Below are 20,537 nucleotides of genomic sequence, written 5' to 3' on the forward strand. Positions count from 1 at the left end.
ATAGTTCATGGTGCCCCAAAACAATTGTAATAGTAACATCGAAGACGATTGATCGTGGATCACCATAACATATGCTAATAATGAAAACATTTGAAATAATTATGCAAATTTCCAAAATGTAATATAGAGACGCGAAGTGTGCACATGCTGTTGGAAATATGACACCACTAGACTTGCTTGATGCAGGGTTGCCGCAAACCTTCAATTTGTATTAAGCACAGTGTCTGCAAAGTGTAATAAAATAAGATATGCATGTAACACCCATATGCACTTAGCTTCCTTCCCTTGAGGACTAGAAACACCTCGAGGATTTAGCCTTGTCTGCTGCCAGGTAAATAAGAGAGATGACTCCTCAGAGCCATCGTCAAGCATCGTAATTATGTAGGAAATAAATAGGCCTGATTATAATGGTCAACATAAATACCTTCATGATTAGTTGAATCTTAAGTGGCAATTACTGATTGCAATGCCTTTTTCAAACATGTTTTTCTCTGGGTGCAGTAAACACATTGTGGAAGGCAGTCCCCTGGTATCTAGCAACTTTAACGAGGCAGTTAAGAGTGGGCTCCCCAATTAGGAAGGCCAGGGCTTCTGTGCACCTTTTTTTCCCTTAGAAACCCAGGTTTTGCCTGAGCTCTACAGTTCAGTCAAGGCCAGGGCCAAGTCTAGGTAGAAGGTGGGGTTTGTTGGAGGATAAAGATCGTGTTGAGCCATTCATGTCTGGGAATTTCCAGAGATTTTGGTCATTCCTTTTGAATAAAATTACTTATAGATGACACAATCATCAAATAGGACTAAGGAGATCAATACTGCTATTTATAAACAAATCCTGAACAGAACAAAATAAAAGCTGTCTCCTTAAGAATATATAGGTGTTCTCCAAATTTGGTGAGATGACTCAATTTCTGAGACTCTTCTTTGGAAACTGTCTTCAGGGCCCCTTGTTAGTACGTAAGAAAATCCTCATTACTTGAAAAATCACACCCAATTTTTTTACTGTAAGTTGTTTGTGCCAGCTTCATTATCCAATTATTTTTCATTATTGGATTCTGAAAATACATATTTTAATGAGTCTGATTTAAAAGGAGACAAAATGATTTTCCCCTGTATCATGTGGAATTTCTCGCCAACTCTGAGCTGGGATTCAGGTTCTCCAACTTACAAGTTGGGAGGTTTTCTTGTGTTGACCACTAAATAGCCAGTGACTTTCGGTTATTTACAAAATCAAATTCCCCTTCAAATAATGAGTTTGCCTTTACTGAGGATATTTATAAACATGTTTGCCAGCTCCAGAAAGAACAGCGGATGAGTTCCTAAAATGTTCTATGCAGAGTTAGCATGCTGTAATATGTACATGACCTTCCAAATGGTACTCAAGAGGGGCTGCTTTGAAGTGTGTGGTTATGCACACCATCAAGCTTTATGCATGTTGATGAGATGGGGCGGGAGTCCACGCAGGCTTTTTTGATGAATGGACAGATCATACAGGATAGGTTTACCTTTCATTCAAAGTGTGTTTCCTAAGAATAGTATTACTAACAATATCACCACCTTATGTTTGCTTCATATCTTAGTATCTTAGCATTTCCAGAGCACTTTTTTCCCCTGGAAAAACTTATTTAATTATTGATGTGTTATTTCTATAAGAATATCTTATTTTATTTAGAAGATCTTGGAACTATGTTCTTAAGTATTATACATAATTGATATTTATCATTTAGTACAGTCTTTAAAACTTCAAGAAACTTGTATGAGAAAAATAAATTACCTAAAGCAAAAAGTTTAGATACGTATGTGCTAAGTGTAACAGATATTTAATAGGTTTAATCTATGCGAAGAAGACAGGTTTTGTTTGTTTGTTTGTCCCTCTCTTCCATATAATTTTATACATCTTGCCAACTACTGGAGAAATAAATACTCAAGCTACTACTAGTTAGCTGTATAAACTGCAAGAACTACTGCAATCTCTCTGAGGGTCATTCAATGCCTATTAATCCAGAGCACTTTTTAAAGCACTAATATCATGTCTAATCTCCCCAACAATCTTTGAGTATGAAACATAGGTCATCATCAAACTGGACATTGGTGCCCAATTATCTATCTGCGGCCCAGAACTCTGCTGAGCTCCACATGATTGCCCCACAGATGCCTAGAAGCCAAAATATTGATAACAGGACTCATTATTTTCTTCCACAATTCTCTCCTATTCTGTCGTCCCCCAGATCCATTCTCTGCCATTCTCAGCCCTGCTCTGTGTCCTGGGAGGCTGACCTTTACAGACTGCAACTTTGGGTTTGTGTTTGAGTTTGGCTAAGTGGAAGTCCTGGCAGAAGATTGACAGGTGGAAGAGGCGCAAGGTCAGGCATTTACTCCTCCCTGTTTCTTGAAGTTCTGGCTCCATCTCTTTGTGACTAGTTTCAGTTTCTTCCATGGGCCCAGGTCTCACAGCATTCAGGTAGTTCTATTTCTTTCTCTTGTCCCTGTGAACCTGTGGCTAGTAAAAGCTTCCTACTGTTGCTAGACCTTGGGTATCTCAGTATTCTTTGTTGATTCCCTTAAACCTGCCCACACATCTATAGAAAGTTCCTTGATTGAAAAGTTTCTTCAAAAATCACAGCTGAGTGAGTCATGTGTTCCCTGCTGGAACTCTAACTGATATACACCCATCCTTATTTAGTTTATTTTTATGCCAGCCTGATTGCACAAAATATAACCTAATTGCTCAAGCTAGAAATCTGGAGGTCCACTCCTACTTCCTCACCCATATATGAAGTCTTTATGACCTGTTTATCCCCTAAATATCTCTAAAAGCATTCTCATTGCTCTCTTCTCTTATAACTTATTTGGCCCAAGCCTTTCAACATAGCCTCCCTATTTATCTTCTAAACATCCTTCATACTGCTAATGGAATGGTCTTTCTATAATGAAATCTGGCCAACTTATTTGCATTTCATCAGTGGTTCCTACAGCCTTCTGGAAAGGTCAGACTCATTAGCAAGCCGATAAAGAAAGTTGCTGAAGATCTGGCCTGTACCTACCTTTCCAGCCTAATTACCTGTCCTCTTGCCACATACTCCTTACATTCCAGCCATAGGGGTCTTTGTGCAGTTCCCCAAAACACATGCTATTCCCTCTGCAAGGAATGCCCCTTCCTCACCTTTCCCACAGGCTGGCTCCAGTTCATTGACCTCAAGCCTCCTTTCCTGCTGTAGCCTCAGGGGGGAGCTATGGCATGAATGAGGGCAACTGTGGACAAAATGGTGCTGCAGATAGGTTGTCCCTGCTCTCACAAGTTCCAGACCAGTTCTTTGTCAGGGGAATTTGGTCAGAAATCTTAGCAGGAACTAAGCACCTCTGTGGCACTCTCAAATCCACCTGCCTGTCTTCATCTCTGTCACTGCCCTCATTCAGGTCACTTATCCTTTCTTCCCTGAATAATTCATTTGCCTCCCCACAGGCCTCCCTGCTCCCAGTCTCACTCCCGTGCACCCTTTGTGCTGCAGAGTGATTGTCCTGCATTGAAAGTCCAGTCCTTTCTCTCCTATTTATGGTTCACCATTAATATAAAACTTTCCATGTCTTTAGCAGTTTGGCCTTACATAAACTGGCTCTTGTTTATCTCTTCAGATTCATCTTTTACAGCTCCTCCTTGAGCACCTAAGTTTCAGTCACTGAACTAGCCACAGTTTCCCAAATTCACACTGGTAGTATGCCTCAGGGCACCACATGTGCTGTGCCCTCTGCCTAGGAAGCCTATTCTTTAGCCTTCTCCTAACCCCTACTTCTTCCTCCAGGCTCAGGCCAGGTAGCTATCTAGGGAGACTCCTTTGCTCCCACCCCACCACATCCCTGTGTATTTGTGTCAGGTTCTCCTTCCATCATGTAATTTTCCATGCCATATAATAAACGTCCTCACCAATAGACTATAAGCCTATCCAGAGCAGGAATTGCTTTTGTTTTGTTCCGTTCTGCTTTGGTTTTACTTTTATTTCCTTCAGTACCTAGCATAGGCCCTGCATGTAATAGACACTCAAATATTTGCTAAGTGAAGCTTTATGAATAAAGCAGCCGTAGGTTGCCAGTCCAGGAGTGAGAGATTTCATGTCCCGGTTTTTCCATGACCAGCAGAATCCATTCACTAACCCTCCCCTCAGGCACAGCCTTCTGCAGAAATCCTTTCTGACCCTTCCTCTTCTTCTTTAGGCTTGGTGCCCCTTATGGGGCCACATGTTATTGTTTGGAATTTTTTATTTGTATAGACTTAGGTACAAGTGCAGTTGTGTTACATGGATATACTGCATAGTGAAGTGTGAGTTTTTAGTGTAACCAGCACCCAAACAGTAAACACTGTACTCAATGGGTAGTATTCCATCATTCACCTTCACCCCCCTACTACTCTCCCATTTTTTGGAGTCTACAATATCTGCTCTTCTACTCTGTATGTCCATGGGAGGGCACTTGTTTTTGAAGAGGTAATTTAATGGGATCATGAAAGATTTGGGCCTAAATTCTGCTCTGCCGCTTGTTTCTAGCTGTACAACTCAAGTTAAATTACTTAACTTTTCTGGGCATCGGCATCCTCCACTAAAAGGCCAGTAGTATCACTGGATTTCTGGGAGCATCACATGACATATTTCCCGGCACATTGTAAGTGCTCAATAAATGTTGGTCTCCGTTCCTCCTTTGTGCTCCCTCAGCACCCTGGTCATATCCCATCAGCTCCCTGGTCTGCCTCCCTCCTTGAACTTGAAGTCTAGAAGTGTATGTCCTAGCTGTCTTTCCACAGAACCCATGGGAAATGCTCAATGACTGTTTGTGGACTGAATAAAATTTCCCATTTTACTTGTGATCAACCTGAGGCTTAGAGAGATTAAATGACCTGCTCAAATCATGCAGCAAGAAAATGGTTAAGCCAAGAACCACGACACAAATCTAATGCTTCAGCCAATACTTGTTTCATACAGTATTAAACCATGAGATGAATGTATAGTGTAAACCCATATCCATACAATAGGATCTGTGCACATGTACACAGGTATGGCCCCACAAGAGATATCAAGTACTAGACACAGTCTCACTTGCCCACATGGAAGAAGTGGATTCTGTGTTTATCTCTATCAGCACTATCCTGCCCCACCACATACCTCAGCTTTCTGGTTCTACCATCTTCCTAAAATAACTACGGTACAATATAATTTGTTGAACAGATAGAGTTTATATTATGGTAGCTATATAAACAGTGTTCACAACTTAGTAGTGTTATATTCCATAATTCTTTTCTTTCCTGTGCAAAATTCTGTTCTCCCTGGTATGAAAATTTCTGTTTGTGTGTATGCTTGGTTTTCTAAGGACTTATCACTACTTCAAACCCCAAATTTTCCTCTGTTGCCTCAATCACCTCTCCAAATATTTGAATACATCATGTTCTACCAGTTACATGTTCATGGAGAAATATCTTTTGCAACATTCCGACTTCTTCAAACTGGCCTGATTGAGTTTCTGTGTAATTTATTTTTTCTTGATATTCTCTCTTGTTTTGGTGAAGCACTTCCTCTGGTGGCTTTTTGAGAAAGGGTCCATGGGAGGAACATTTTAAAGACCTCTCACATCTGCAAGTGAATTCAATCTACTGTTACATAATCATTTCCTTCAGAATTTTAAAGGCTTTCCTCCACTGTCTTCTAACTTCCAGTGTTACATCTGAAAACAAAGTCATTCTGATTTTTGAAATAGTGTATGCAACTTTTTCTTTTAAAGCTTTTGAGATCTTTTCTTTGACCTCAGTATTCTAAAAATCTCACGATAGTATGCTTTGCTTGGTGTGAATCTTTGCTTCCTCTACTGTGCTAGATACGAAGGGGGCCCTTTAATTAAACAACCACCACCACCACCACAACAAAACTGATGCCCGTCAGTTCCAGGAAAAGTTGTTGAATTATTTGTTGCTGATTTACTTCTAACCAACACCTCCATTTACTCTGTTCTTTCCTTCTAGAAGGTATCGCTTGAATCTTGGTCCTTCTGGTATCATCCTCTAATTTTTATCTTCCTTTAATCCTCCATCTCTGTGTTCTGCTTTCTGAGAGATTTCCTCAGCTTTTTCTTGTTTTTCGTTTGTTGCATTTTTAAAATATCTATGGTCACATTTTTAATTTCTGAGAGTTCGTTTGTATTGTCTTTCCTCGCTCTCAGGATAATAATTATAATATTTGACGTTCTCATCTCCTTTTATAGTCTGTCTTTCCTCTAAACTTTTTTAAATGTTTATTTTGATCTCTGTATTTCACGTTAGAGGCTCTTTTCTTCAGATATCTGCTGACTTTTGGTTGTCAACTCATGTTTAGGAATGAATAAAGCACTAAGAAACTGATAGGAAATCTGAGAGCACAAGACGGACCTACCAACTATGGGCAATATAGGGCTATGGTTCTCGACAGCAGGCAAGACACTGGTGATTTTCACAACTCTGGGAGATAGTACTGGCATCTGGTGGGTAGAGGCCAGGCATGCTGCTAAATATTTTACAATGCGCAGGACAGCCCTCATAACAAAGAGTGATGCTGCCCAAAAGGTCACTAGATTTTGTTGAGAAACCCAAGTGTAGAATATCACAATGGGTCATTGAGTTAAGTCACCCCTGATACTAATATTTTTTATCTTTCTTCTGGGCAGATTAAATTTTTGCAGGCAAGAACCTACCAGTCTCCTGCCTAGAGGCTATAGCCTTGGCTCACACCATTCTAGAAGCCTGGAGAGAGAAATGGGCTGGTGGTTTCAATAGTCCGTATATAAAAGTCACTTAATCACTCTGTTACAATACTGTCTCCTCACCATCAACTCTGGCCAGTGTTTTCCCAGTCCAGAAGCCCTCTCCAGAGGCTAAACATCTAGTTTTCTATTGTGGTGGAGGAAAGGCAATTAATTGTCTACATGGAGTGGTGAAGGGGATGTAGAACTTGAATTTCTTCCTCAACAGACTTTCAAACAATCCTCCTGTTTTTAGTTACATCCTTACCTCCTCTTCAGCCCCAGTTCCTGAACCTTTGGGACTGGCAGATTTCTGTTGTATGAAACAGACTGTATCTCAGCTTTTTCTACAGCTGCCTGCTAAGTCATTATCACTCATCTATCTGCCTTCCAGCTTTCTATTCTGTTTGCTCTTATAGATTTATGGCTTCTTAAAAAAAATGTATTTGCTACCATAATAGTGAGGTTTCTGAAGGGAATGAGAGCAAATGCATGTGCTCTCTTCTCCATCTGTTATATGGAGGTCCCACAATTTTATTTTTCATGTTGAGCATCTACTGGTGTTTTCCAAAAAGGAAATCCTAAATACAATAAGCCCATCATCAAATGAAAACAATGCATCTATACTGAACACCTGCCACACACAGGGTAAAATGTCTGCATTCTGTTGAATCTCTCGTGGCCAGTTTGGAGGTGCATGTTACCAGATGGATTTCAATGTCAGGAGTGATTTGGTTGCTTTTTTCTCTTAAAGAAATCTACTGATTACAAATATCAGAGGTTAATTTGGAGCTCCTATCAGCTGCAGGATTCAGTGTAATAGGAGCAGAGAAAAAACTGTTTTAACCAAAACCCAAGAGAAAATAAGAATCCAAACACAATCTGCTAAAAATAAAATAGCAGTGTGCTAATTGACTCACTGAGTTCTGTGTGAAGAGAATTCAGATTTCTCCAGCTGACCAGCTCCCTGAGCAGCTGGAAAAATGACTTTAGCTCAATGTCACTGGCTGTGATCTCTCCTTAGAAATTTGATTTTCACTATGGTCCTTTGAAAGCTGGTGAATCTGGAGGAGACCTGGATTACGCTCTGGGTTTCCATCCCATGAACAGATGCTGCTTGCAATGCCAACTGAAGCATCAACTCATGTTGAAAAAAAAGAAATCTGCTTTGAAAGCAGAGAGGGGATGTAGCCATACTTCCCAGGTACAGTGGGTGCCAGCTAAGATTCTTTCACACTCCAGCTTCAAGTCTTACATGAAGGCAGATACTACATTCCACCACTGGGAAGGAGAGAAAGCAGGATTAAAGGCACATTTGCATTGAAGTAGTGCGAATAAATGCAACCCAGAGGAGCTGAAACCTGAGCCCAGAACGATGTGACTCCTCCATTTGAACATCTAAGGGGACTACTTTTATGGTGCCATGGCAACAGCATCACCTTCCATGGTTCTCTTGAAGAAAATTTTGTGGAAACATAATCAAAATATATGAGGATTTGGCACTGATTCGATGAGCCAGTGATCAAAGTATTCATGTCTTATCACATTTTGTTGTGCAGCTTTTAAATTTTCCAAATTTAAATTATCCAAATAATATTCAGCATAGAAAAATTAGAATATGCACATAAATAAGGAAAACTACCAGTAGTCTCTCTACTCAGATATAAGCACTGCCTTGCAGTTATTTTCCTATGCCAAGATACCCAACTATATGCAAGAGGGGGGGTAAAATAAAGATTCTTTTTTGAGACAAAGAAGGAAAGGGTTTTCTACTCATAGACCGTCACTGAAATAATTACACAGAGCTGTCAGTCAAGAAAATAATTAAAGCCAGAGTGGGATGTGAGGAAAAAAATTATGAGGAAAGAAAGGTAACCTTCTTTCAAAAAGAATCTATTGTAAGTATCTAATGTGAGTGAAGTGAGAATAAATACAAGACTATCATAACAGAAAGAGCAGAGAAGTTAACTTTAGATTGTGTTGAGTTAAACATATATTAAGTGCTTAAGAGCAAGCACTAGAAGAATAGAAATAGAATGTACAACTTCCATGCTAGTTGAGAATGAAAATGGGAGATGAGAAGAATAAAGAAAACAATTCAGTGGAAGTGAGAACATTAGTCTTCTTGAGCTGCCATAATAAAATACCATGACTGGTGGCTTCTGCAACAGACATTTATTTCTCACCACCCATAGGGTGAGTCTCCCCCTAAACCCAATGTCATTGACAAAAGCAACACCTACCAAAGAGGAGGGATAAAGACGTGGCTGAGATTCACTCAGCACTTAAATCCCATTAAAGCAAAGATCAGACTAGAAAAGCAGGGCACAAACAGAGAGCCTGATCCCTGGAAAAGAAAAGGTCTAGAGTTCATTCGACTTCAGTGTTTAAGAATGAAGTGTCAGCTGTTCAGTCCTTCAACAAGTAGCAATCCAGTACCTGCTAGGGAGGAAGATGAGAATTTCAGGACCAAATTATTCATTCAAAAGACGTAAAGAAAATACAGAACAGACAGCACTTAGATCTACTATAAAAGAACCTCAGGGATGTCATTTTTAAATGCTTTAAAAAGGGATCCACAAATCCAGAGGTATTATATATGTGAAATTTTCACTGACTAGAAACAAAGGCTTGTGTTGGATGAACTACTCCCTAAAAAGCCCATCTCCTCAGCTCGTGGGAATGTTGGTATTTGTGCTGAGTGAAAGGGCATTTCCACTTCTCCAACTGCAAAAGCTGTATTTCTTTCAATATTAAGGTTAATGAGGGCTGGGCCCTGTAATCTACATGAGTAGGTTAATTCTCATGTGTCCTAGATAGTTGAGAGAAAAAGAGATTTAGAACTTCAGCTGAAGGGGAATGCACAGACCGCCATGCCGGAAATGAAGGCGTGCAAAGGAAGCGAGGAAAATCACTTCGTACCGGGGTCGCCTCCACTTCAGCTTCTCCACCTGTGAAGGAGGCATGCCCAACTGAGCCCTCCCTCCCCAAGGCATGAAAGACACGTGCCAGTTCACAGGCTTCAAACACTTTTGGAGAAAAGCAGTTATAGATATCATTCAAGGTTTGATGATATTATAGTAAGATAAATCTTTTATCAAAATTAACAGGGCTGCCATGACATTGCTGGAAGAACACAAGCATCTTGAGTGTGTTTTCAGAAGTGGGATGTGCTTTGAGTTGATCTCCTGTCCCGTTATCAAGAGTATGATTTGCAAGATGCCGTTAGAAACATCTTTATCCTACTAAGTTGAAAGATCAAAGTTTTAAAATGTTACAATTAAATCAGACTATTTCAACATGTTTGTTTAAAATGATGACACATTGTGCCCAAAGGTAAAAGAGTGTGACCCCTGTCATGACATCCTTTCTCATTCAAGGCTGTTTTTGACACTGTTGTGATGACAAAGGTGAGGGCAAAGAAGGCAGACATAAGAGATTCCTGTGTGTTAACCCTCACAATAAAGTCCTCACTGTTCCCTTCAAATATATAGGTGCCTTCATTGTTAAAATCAAAGCTGATAAATAGAATGATTTTGGATTCGTTCACTCTGGCACTGCCTGGCTCTGTGCTAGACACTTTGTGCTAGAAAACCATGGTGTGAAAAAAAGGCCAGTAGTAGAGACAAAAACAAACTAGATAAGCAATCAAATAGCTTGAATTATGGTTAATATGAAATGCCAGAGCAGACGAGACTCATCTACAATGATAGAGGATTGTCCGGGGTTAAGGTACAGAAGATTGAAGTTGGAGGATCAGGAGGCAATATGGGGGGTGATTTAAAATGTACTGTATTTTGATTGGGATGGAAATTATATATATTTGTCAAAACTAATTGAATTGCATACTTATAATGAACACATTTTATTGTGTATAAATTACACCTCGATAAAGTATAAACACTCACAGAAAATTATGTGACACATGCTATGAAGGAGACAAACCCAGATAACATAGTGCGGTGGAGTTGAGGTCATCTTAGATGAGGTGTCTTGAGAAGTCTTTTCTGGCAAATAAGATTCTCTGTTAGAAGGAGTATGAAATAAAATTTATGGGACACTGTTGTTTTGGACTGAACTTCTGTGCTAGGCCCCGACACCAGCCCAAACCAGAATGGAGTAAGTCACTTGTGCTGGGTGCTATGTAATCACTGAACTTTCAAACAGGCCTGTTTTTCAAGGAAACAGGAGATTCACAGCAAGCAGTCCAAAGGTGCCCTGTCAACTTCAGCTGGCGTGATAAGAAAGTCTCCTCTGCTTTAACCCCATAAAGAAAGTAGCTTTGAAATGACTGATCTGTGTTGTGTTCCTTGTTTCTGCTTTCTTCAGCCTTTTCTGCCTATAAAGCTCACCTCCTCTGCTCAGCTCATCAGAGCACCTTTAAATTTCATAGATAGGGTGCTGCCTGATTCATGAATTACTAATAAAAGCCAATTCTATCACTAAACTCAATTTGTTCAAATTTTGTCTTTTGACAGGAGGAAGGAGCTCAATGTGGAATCACATAGGCAAAGGCTCTGATTATTTTCCTTGCAATGGAAGACAAAAGCCACCATGTTTATTAAAACGAAAGTGGTATTTTTACTCTTCCCTGGAAAGAAGGTATATGCAACCAGACCATCCCACCAAAGTCCTTCTAGGTAGGGGAACAGGAGAGTATTAGCTAAAGAATACAAAGTTTTTTTGGGGGGTTGATAAAAATGTTCTAAAATTGACTGTGCTCATGGTTGGTTACATCTATCTGTGAATATACCAAAAACAATTGAATTGTATGCTCTAAATGAGTGAATTGTATAGTGTGTAAATTATATCTTAATTTTTTTGAAGTTTTAAAGGTAATATAATTCTCTGATGAGCCAGGTTAGGATGTGAACTTTAGCCATGGACTAAAGCAAAGTACACGGGAAAAAAAATCCTTCATTTTGACTTTCTTAGCATCATATATGTTGAAGCTACAAAATGTAACTAGAGAAAATTTAAATGTATTTTCTATTTCATTCATATGCCAAAGGAAAATTAAACTCCCCTCCCTCCAAAAAATGGAATAACCTTACCCAGTAAGAGACTTCTATTTTTGATAGCATGGCACTTTGGATACATTGAAGAACCCTCTCAAGTGAAATAAAAATTCTGGGTAACTTTATTATTATTATTATTATTTTTTTTTGAGACAGAGTCTCATTCTGTCGCCCAGGTTGGAGTGCAATGGCACGATCTTGGCTCACTGCAACTTCCGCCTCCTGGGTTCAAGCATTCTCCTGCCTCAGCCTCCCAAGTAGCTGGGATTACAGGCACACTCACCATGCCTGGCTAATTTTTGGGTTTTGTTTTTGGTTTCGGTTTTGAGATGGAGTCTTGCTCTCTCACCAGGCTGGAGTGCAGTGGTGCAATCCTGGATCACTGCAACCTCCGCCTCCCGGGTTCAAGTGATTCTCCTGCCTCAGCCTCCCTTGAGCGTAGCTGGGATTACAGGCACGTGCCACCATGTCTGGCTAATTTTTTATTTTTAGTGGAAATGGAGTTTCGCCATATTGGCCAGGCTGGTCTCGAACTCCTGACCTCAAGTAATCTGCCCACCTCCCAAAGTGCTGGGATTACAGGCGTGAGCCACTACACCTGATCACATTTATTATTTTAAATGTATTATTCAGCTGGCATAAAATAACCTAAGGGCCCTAACAAAAAGTGAAATCTTGGGGAGGTGAATATCTAAAGCTGAGGATAATAGTGAGAATAGGCTAGGTCACACAGTGGTAACAAACACAATCTCAGTGATTAATATAACAGCAATTTATTTTTCATTCATGCTTCATCTCTGCAGGGGCCTCTGGTTACTCTAATTCTGCGAAGACCCAGGTTGATGGAAACTTCAGTCCAACCTTTGACTATTGAAGTGAATTTTTTTTTTTTTATTAGTTTTTTTTTTAGGCAAGGTCTCACTCTGTAGTCCAGGATGGAGTGCAGTGGTGTAATCTTGGCTAACCGCAACCTCCACCACACAGGCTCAAGGGATCCTCCCACCTCAGCCTCCTGTAGCTGAGACCACAGGCATGCCCCACCATGCCTGGCCAATTTTTTTATTTTTTATTTTTGTAGAGGTGAGGCAAGGTCTCACTATGTTGCCCAGGCTGGTCTTGAACTTCTGGACTCAAATGATCTTCTCAGCTCGGCCTCCCAAAGTACTGGGATTACAGGCATGAGCCAATATGAGCCACCATGCCTGGCCCTGCAATTGATTTTTAAAGTCTTTGTATCATGCTTCACTCTCTTCCAGTTTGGATATACATATATTTTTATTTTTTATATCTTCCTATTAAGATGTATACTTAGAGCAAATACTCATCAAGTTCCTTCTGATGGATACTCCATCCCTACCAACCTACAGTTTTCTTTTTAAAAACTAGGATCCTTATACTATGTTTCAATGATGGAGCTCCCTTTTATATATTAAAGTCAAACCAGTTATTATAACACAATGGAATTGACACTCTAGGGTAATGGATATAAAAGGGAATCTGGCTACTCTTTATTGTAAGAGTTACACAGTTTTAAAATAAGTTCCTTCAATTTCAAAGGAGACTCAAATGGTGTGAAAAGCGCTTTCTAAAGTGAGAATTCAGAAAGCCAGTTTAGATTTCTTGATTAGGCCCTGTGGTGTAAGGCCATGGTAATTACCAATGGAGCTCTTTAAACCCTGTATCATATAGTCACACTTTCTTGCTTCATAAAACGATTTAGATCAATCTCTCCTTTGGAAGACAAAGAAGAATCTGGCTCTACATTCTTGGCCTTTAGAGTTTGTGCTACCTAAATTGTCTAGTTGCTCTTGGACTACATTGTTCCGTAAGGATCTCCACTAACTAAACCATTCTAGACATAAATGCTGGAATTCGCCTCCTTTAAACATCATTCCAGTGGGCCACTTCTCTTCTCAGGAAGTGTCATCAATTCCTGAGTAAAAGCACATATTCTCTCATATCAAATCCAAATTTCCACACTTGTCTTTCAAATTCTTGCACATCACACACACACATACACACATGTGTATGTACAATGTATACTATATATTATATATAAGTATATAAATATATTTAAATATAGTAATATTAATGATTATAGAGTATTGTTTTATTTATATAAATTTATAAGTATATACATTTTACACGTAAATATAAACATATAAATTATTTATATAATTTTATGTATATAAAAATTTTACTATATGTTTAAACATTATTTTTATCTGTTCTCTACTTTCTAAATGAGATTTCATTTCTGAATTCTAACAATCTATGTTACTTTTTAAAAATATAATGTCAACTTTTATTTTAGATTCAGGGGATACATATGCAGGTTTGTTACTTTGGTATATTGTGTGGTGCTGAGATTTGGGGTACAATTAATCCTGTCACTCAGGTTGTGAACATAGTACCTGATTGTTTTTCAAATGATCCCTCCTCTCTCTCTCCCTCTCCCTTCTAGTAGTTCCTAGTGTCTTTTGTTGCCAACCTTATGTCTATGAGTACACAATGTCATTGAGAACATGCAGTATTTGATTTTCTGTTCCTGCGTTAATTCACTTAGGATAATGGCCTCCAGCTGCATCCATGTTGCTGCAAAGGACATTATCTCATTCTTTTTTATGGATGAGTAGTATTCCATGATTTATATGTGCCACATTTTCTTTATCAAACCTGTCACTGATGGACATCTGGTTTGATTCCATGTCTTTGCTATTGTGAATAGTTCTGTGATGAACATATGCATGCATGTGTCCTTTTGGTAGAATGATATATTTTCTTTTGGATATATACCTAGTAATAAGATTGGTAGATCAAATGGTAGTTCTGTTTTAAGTTCTTTCCGCAGTGACTGAACTAATATACATTCCCACCAGCAGTGTACAAGTGCTCCCTTTTCTCTGAAGCCCCGCCAGCATGTGTAACTTTTGACTTTTTACTAATAGCCATTCTGACTGGTGTGAAATGGTATCTCATTATGATTTTGATTTGTATTTCTCTGATGATTAGTGATGTTGAGCATTTTTTCATATGTTTGTTGACTGCTTGTGTGCCTTCTTTTGAGAAGTGTCTGTTCATGTCTTTTGCCCATTTTTAATAGGGTTATTTGTTTTTTACTTCTTCAATTGTTTAAGTTCCTTCTATATTCTAGATATTAGAATATAGATGTTGGATGCATAGTTTGAGAATATTTTCTCCTATCTGGTAGGTTGTCTGTTTACTCTGTTGATAGTTTCTTTTGCTGTGCAGAAACTCTTTAATGTAATTAGGTCCTACTCATCATTTTTGTTTTTGTTGCTATTGCTTTTGAGGACTCAGTCATAAATTATTTCCCAAGGCCAATGTCCAGAATGATGTTTCCTAGGTTTTCCTCTAGGATATTTATATGTTGAGGTCCTACATTTAAATCCTTAAATCTTTAATCCATCTTGAGTTAATTTTTATATATGGTGAAAGGTATAGGTCCAGTTTTATTCTTCTGCACATGACTAGCCAGCTATCCCAGCACCATTTATTGAATAGGGAGTCCGTTTCCTATTGCTTATTTTAGTCAACTTTGTCAAAGATCAGGTGGCTGTAGGTGTACAGCTTTATTTATGGGTTCTCCATTGTGTTCCATTGCCCTATGTGTCTGTTTATTTTTTACCAGTACCGTGCTGTTTTGGTTACTGTAGCCTTATACTATAATTTGAAGTCCAGTAATGTGATGCCTCCAGCTTTGTTCTTTTTGCTTAGGATTGCTTTGGCTGTTCAGGATCTTTTTTGGTTCCACATGAATTTTAGAATAGTGTTTTCTCTTTCTGTGAAAAAATGGCATTGGTGGTTTGATAGGAATGGTATTGAATCTGTAGATTGCTTTGGGTAGTATGATAACAATATTGATTCTTCCAATCCATGAGCCTGGAATGTTTTCCATTTGTTTGTGTAATCTGTGATTTCTTTCGGTAGTGTTTTGTAGTTCTCCTTTTAGAAAGCTTTCTTCTCCTTGGTTAGATGTATTTCTAGGTATTTTAAATTTTTGTGACCATTGTACATGGGATTGTATTCTTGATTTGGCTCTTGGCCTGGCTGTTATTGGTGTGTAGAAATGATACTGATTTTTGTACATTGAGTTTATATCCTGAAACTTTACTGAAGTTCTTTATCAGTTCCGGGAGCCTTTTGGTGGAGTCGTCAGGGTTTTTGAGGTATAGAATCATACCAGCTATGAAGAGAGATCTTTTAGCTTCTTCTTTTCCTATCTGGATGTCTTTTATTTCTTTCTGTTGCCTGATTGCTCTGGCTAAGACTTCCAGTACTATGTTGAATAATAGGAGTTGTGAAAGTAGGCATCCTTGTCTTGTTCTAGTTCTCAAGGGGAATGCTTTCAGTTTTTGCCCATTCAGTATGACAATGGCTGTGGGTTTGTCCTTGATGGCTCTTAGTATTTTGAGGTGTGTTCCTTCAGTGCCTAGTTTCTGGAGGGTTTTTAATCATGAAGGAATGTTATATTTTACTGAAAGCTTTTTTTGTATCTATTGAGATGATCATATGATTCTTTATTTTAATTCTGTGTGTGTAGTGAATCATATTTATTGATTTGCCTATGTTGAACCAACTTTGCATCCCAAGAATGAAGCCTACTTGATCATGGTGAATTAACTTTTTGATGTGCTGTTGGATTTGGTAGTATTTTGCTGAGGATTTTTGCACCAATGTTTAGTGGGGATACTGGCCTGTAGTTTTATTGTTTTTTGTGTCTTTGCCAGATTTTGGTATCAGGGTGGTGCTGGCTTCATAGAATGAGTTAGGGAGGAGTCCCTCTTCCTCCATTTCTGGGAATAGTTTCAGTCTGATCTGGTAGAATTTGGCCACAGCTTGCTAAACTCCTTAATAATAAGAGCTATCAGACCCCCTCCTAACTCTGATTTACAACCCAGATCACTACAACTCTGACTGGGCAGAGGACCTGCCTTATAAACATTCTCTTCAACTGAATACCATAAGCCAGTTTCAGCCAGTATATAAAGGTTATGTGCAAACTCTCTTTGTGTCCTGTAGTTCACTTTTGGTGTAAATAGCCAAATTTCACTTCATTTTAATGCTAAAACCCTGCCCCAAAGTGAACTTGGGATGTATGTTACATATATGTTTACCTATTGTGCATATCTTGGATCCTTCATAAATATAGATAGCTTCCCCACACACCTGCTAAATATGTATGACATGGTTGTGTAATATGGACTGTGTGAGTCATAAAACCCAACCTGCCCTTTCCTTCCTCAAAGACAGAGTACCTTTGGTCCAGACTGGAGACTATTTCTTCCTGGTTTGCAAACTGACATCTACAATAAAGCTCTCCTTTCTACTATATAGCCATCCTGGTAGTCTTTTAGATGACAGCCCTTACCCACTGTACCCTAATCCTTCCCACTTGTTTGAAGATGTCTAGAATCCTACCTAGTCATTTCATTCATTTGAAGTGTAATGCAGATCCTCCAGTAGGTGTGATCACATAGGCTGTTCTCAATTCAAACTTTAGTTTAAATATGTTTCTAATACTTCCCAGAGTTAAAGGAAAACAGATATAATATATAGTGGGTGATGTTCCACCAAAACGCCTGCATAATACAGGAAAAACTTATCACACACACACACAACCCTTACCCAAGAGGTGTGTTCAGGCACTCATGTTTTTTTCCCTGAGCTGTAGCAGCTCCATATTCTTATTTCTCTTGGCAACTTTTTGCCTTCTTTGCTTTCTCAACCCATCTTGGCCACCATCTGCTATGTGTCAGTTCCAGAGACCACAAACAACTAACAGCACCACCTGTGCTTCTTAGTTCCAGCTAAAGAGAGGAAAAAATGTCGATTGGTTGCTGGTCCTTAGATATACAAGTCCTCATGCCAGACATATTCCCCTCTGGTTCCATTAGACCTGGGGCCATGCATGAAACAAACTTGTCTGCCTAGGGCCATTCCTTCAGGAGGAGTTACATGAGTAAATCTGTGTGGGAGAGATGGGTACAGTTCATTTATAAGGGAGAACTGAAGAGATAGAGAATGCAGAATGCCTGCTGTTCTGATGGTTTTGCAGTTCTAAATTCCCATTTCCTATGAAGTCTAACTCTACTTTATATCTTCAGATTTTAGGAGTTCCTCTATATCTCTTTAATAAACTCCCTTCCTAACTTAACTCCCTAGTTTGAGGAGAGTTCTGTTCCTTGAGACTAAGAGCATTGACCAGGATCTAGAGCCAAAGAACATGAAGCCCAAATCCCTAAAAACACAAAAGAAATTCCACGAGGCAGAGGCATGGCACAAAGCCAGGAAGTTGAGTGTGAGTAGGAGCAGGGACAGTGTTTCTCCCTAAGTGCCTGCTCCTGTACAGATCCAGCTGGCAGGAAAACGAGTTAATTGGAAGTCTTGGCTTGTGGAATCAAATTCTCTCATGTCAACTTACTTAGACAATAGTGAATCTACTTGTCCATCTATGCTGATTCCATATATACAAAGGGAAGAGAGGAAAGGCCAGGCTCTTGAATGTGGATGAGAAAGGGATGGGGAGAATAGTGGGAGTTGAAGAGCACAGAAAAACAGCAGGCAGATCCTTTTCACATGGCCATCAGCCCAACCCTCTGTTGATTGTTCTCACCTGTATTATGTGTGGGAGCACCCACTCATATGCACACACATAGCTGCTGCTCCTCCTGCCCACACCACGACTCTCTGTAATTTGTCTTCCAGGTCTCCAAGAAAGAGACTTTGTGTTCCTCTTTGCCTTCCTTCACATCCTGTTATAAATGCCCTTTAATTTTTTTCTTCCCACTGAGCTTTCTATTCCTTCATTTTTCCTATTCTCAAGAGAAACTCAATATAGAGAAACCATAACAATGTGATTTGAAAAGACTTCCATAGCCCACCTCTGCCCCTCTCCATCACCTCCCAACCCAGCCTCCAAAGTTCATGCTAAAAAGAAGGAAATGGGAAGGGAAGGAAAGTAAACTTAATTGAATAATTCAGCTCATACTGGGCATGGTGCTGAGTGTCTTAAGCACATTTTGTTCCATTCTCATGACAACTCTGAGAACATGATTTTAGTTAGCCCTTCTTTCCTGAAGAAGCTAGGTGATTTACTTAAAGACCACTCAACTCATCAGTGGCAGAACTGGTATTTAAACGCAAATCTTTTTGACCCAAAGCCCATGCAACATCAATCCTTTGGGCTAGTCTAATAAGAAACTATATGTAGAAAGCTTTTGTTAAATTATACTTGTGTTCTCTGGCAGGGAGATCTGTTTGAGCGTTCCTTTGGGAACATAGTTTGGGTAAGAGATTGCTTAATTGGCACAGTCTGCTCTTTGAAAGATGCAGGTAAAAGATGGATGATATGGTTTGGATCTGTGTCCCCACCAAATCTTATGTTGAATTGTAATCCCTCATGTTGGAGGGCCTGGTGGGAGGTGATTTGATCATGGAGGCGAATTTCTCATGAATGGTTTGATACCATCCCCTTGGTACTGTCCTCATGTTAGTGACTGAGTTCTCATGAGATCTGGTCATTTAAAAGTGTGTGGCACCTCCCTGCCCCTAGCTCCTGCTCCCACCATGTGAGATGCCTCACTCCCCCTTTGCCTTCTGTCATGATTGGAAGCTTCCTGAGGCCTCCTCAGAAGCAGAAACTACTACGCTTTTTTTACAGCCTGCAGAACCATGAGCCAATCAAGTATCTTTTCTTTATAAAATAGCCAGTCTCAGGTATTTCTTTATAACAATGTGAGAATGGACTAATACAACAGGTAAGTTTCAATTTGTGACTGGAGTGACAGGGAGAATGTCCGAGATGGCCAGCATTTAGTGGAAGACACTGGAAAAGAAGTCTAAAGTGTACATCCTAGAGTTCAAGAGGCCTTAGGAAAATTTCACTATTTTGCCTAAGGCAGATTTGCTCTTAAATTTCCTACATGATGCCTGTTTTATCATATCCTGACCTCCATGATGCCTCCAGGCCACTTGCAGTAATAGTTCCAAAGTTCCCCAAGTCATCTTCCTGTGTTAAACACTTACCCTGTTGACCCAATTCCTTGCTTACGATTGACTCTAGAGTTTGCTTCTCATCTACTATTTAAGCCCTGTTTTAATTATGCTTTACTTCAGCCTTCCCTTGGGGCATTTTTCTTTCTGTCTCCCCTCTTTAGTCCTGACTTCCATGGAAGTTACAGTAAAACAATGCAGGAAAATAAGCAGACAATAATGCTGAAGGACATGCAGGCCACCCCTACTTAACTCTCAGCTGAACCAGCTCCCCTTCACTTCCAGCCTCAGCCAGGGAGGGGAGGGGGCCCAGAACCACAAGAACTCAGAGAACTATAGTTGAACTGTGCTCTTTATCCTCCGATCAACCTTTCTTGTATCTACTGCACCCAGGGCTAATGAATGAACTTCAAAGAAAGTTTTCAAATATCAAGTTCATCAGTGACCAGAGGTGTACTTTTGCAACCTCTCCAGGAGCTTTGTTTTGGATGTCTTCCTACCATGAGTTTAGTTACCATAGCAACAGCCAGAGAAGCTCTGCCTGGAAGAGAGATTTCTTGTATAATGAGCCTGGAAGACCTTAAGGTTAACATAGACAACTTTTGCTGTTTTAGGCCTAAAAGACCTACATTTTTTCCCTCCCTATTAGTTCCTGGTACATATTTATAGCATTTATATCATATTAACCATAAAATGAATCTGACTTATTATTTCCTTTTAAAAATCCAGATAGTCTGATCATATAGAGATCACTGG

At 39.5% G+C, this 20,537-nt stretch overlaps 1 long non-coding RNA gene across 1 annotated transcript in view; it reads left to right on the top strand.

Moving 5' to 3' along the window:
* LOC129014249 (uncharacterized) overlaps window positions 1–20,537 on the top strand; it is a 57,583-nt gene that overhangs the window by 10,720 nt on the left and 26,326 nt on the right. The window contains exon 2 of the long non-coding RNA XR_008494177.1: window positions 11,226–11,387. This is a non-coding gene — a long non-coding RNA (uncharacterized LOC129014249). The remainder of the gene's footprint in view (window positions 1–11,225; window positions 11,388–20,537) is intronic.

The sequence above is a fragment of the Pongo pygmaeus genome, chromosome 16 (assembly GCF_028885625.2).
Source record: "Pongo pygmaeus isolate AG05252 chromosome 16, NHGRI_mPonPyg2-v2.0_pri, whole genome shotgun sequence".
NCBI classification, from domain to species: Eukaryota; Metazoa; Chordata; class Mammalia; order Primates; family Hominidae; genus Pongo; species Pongo pygmaeus.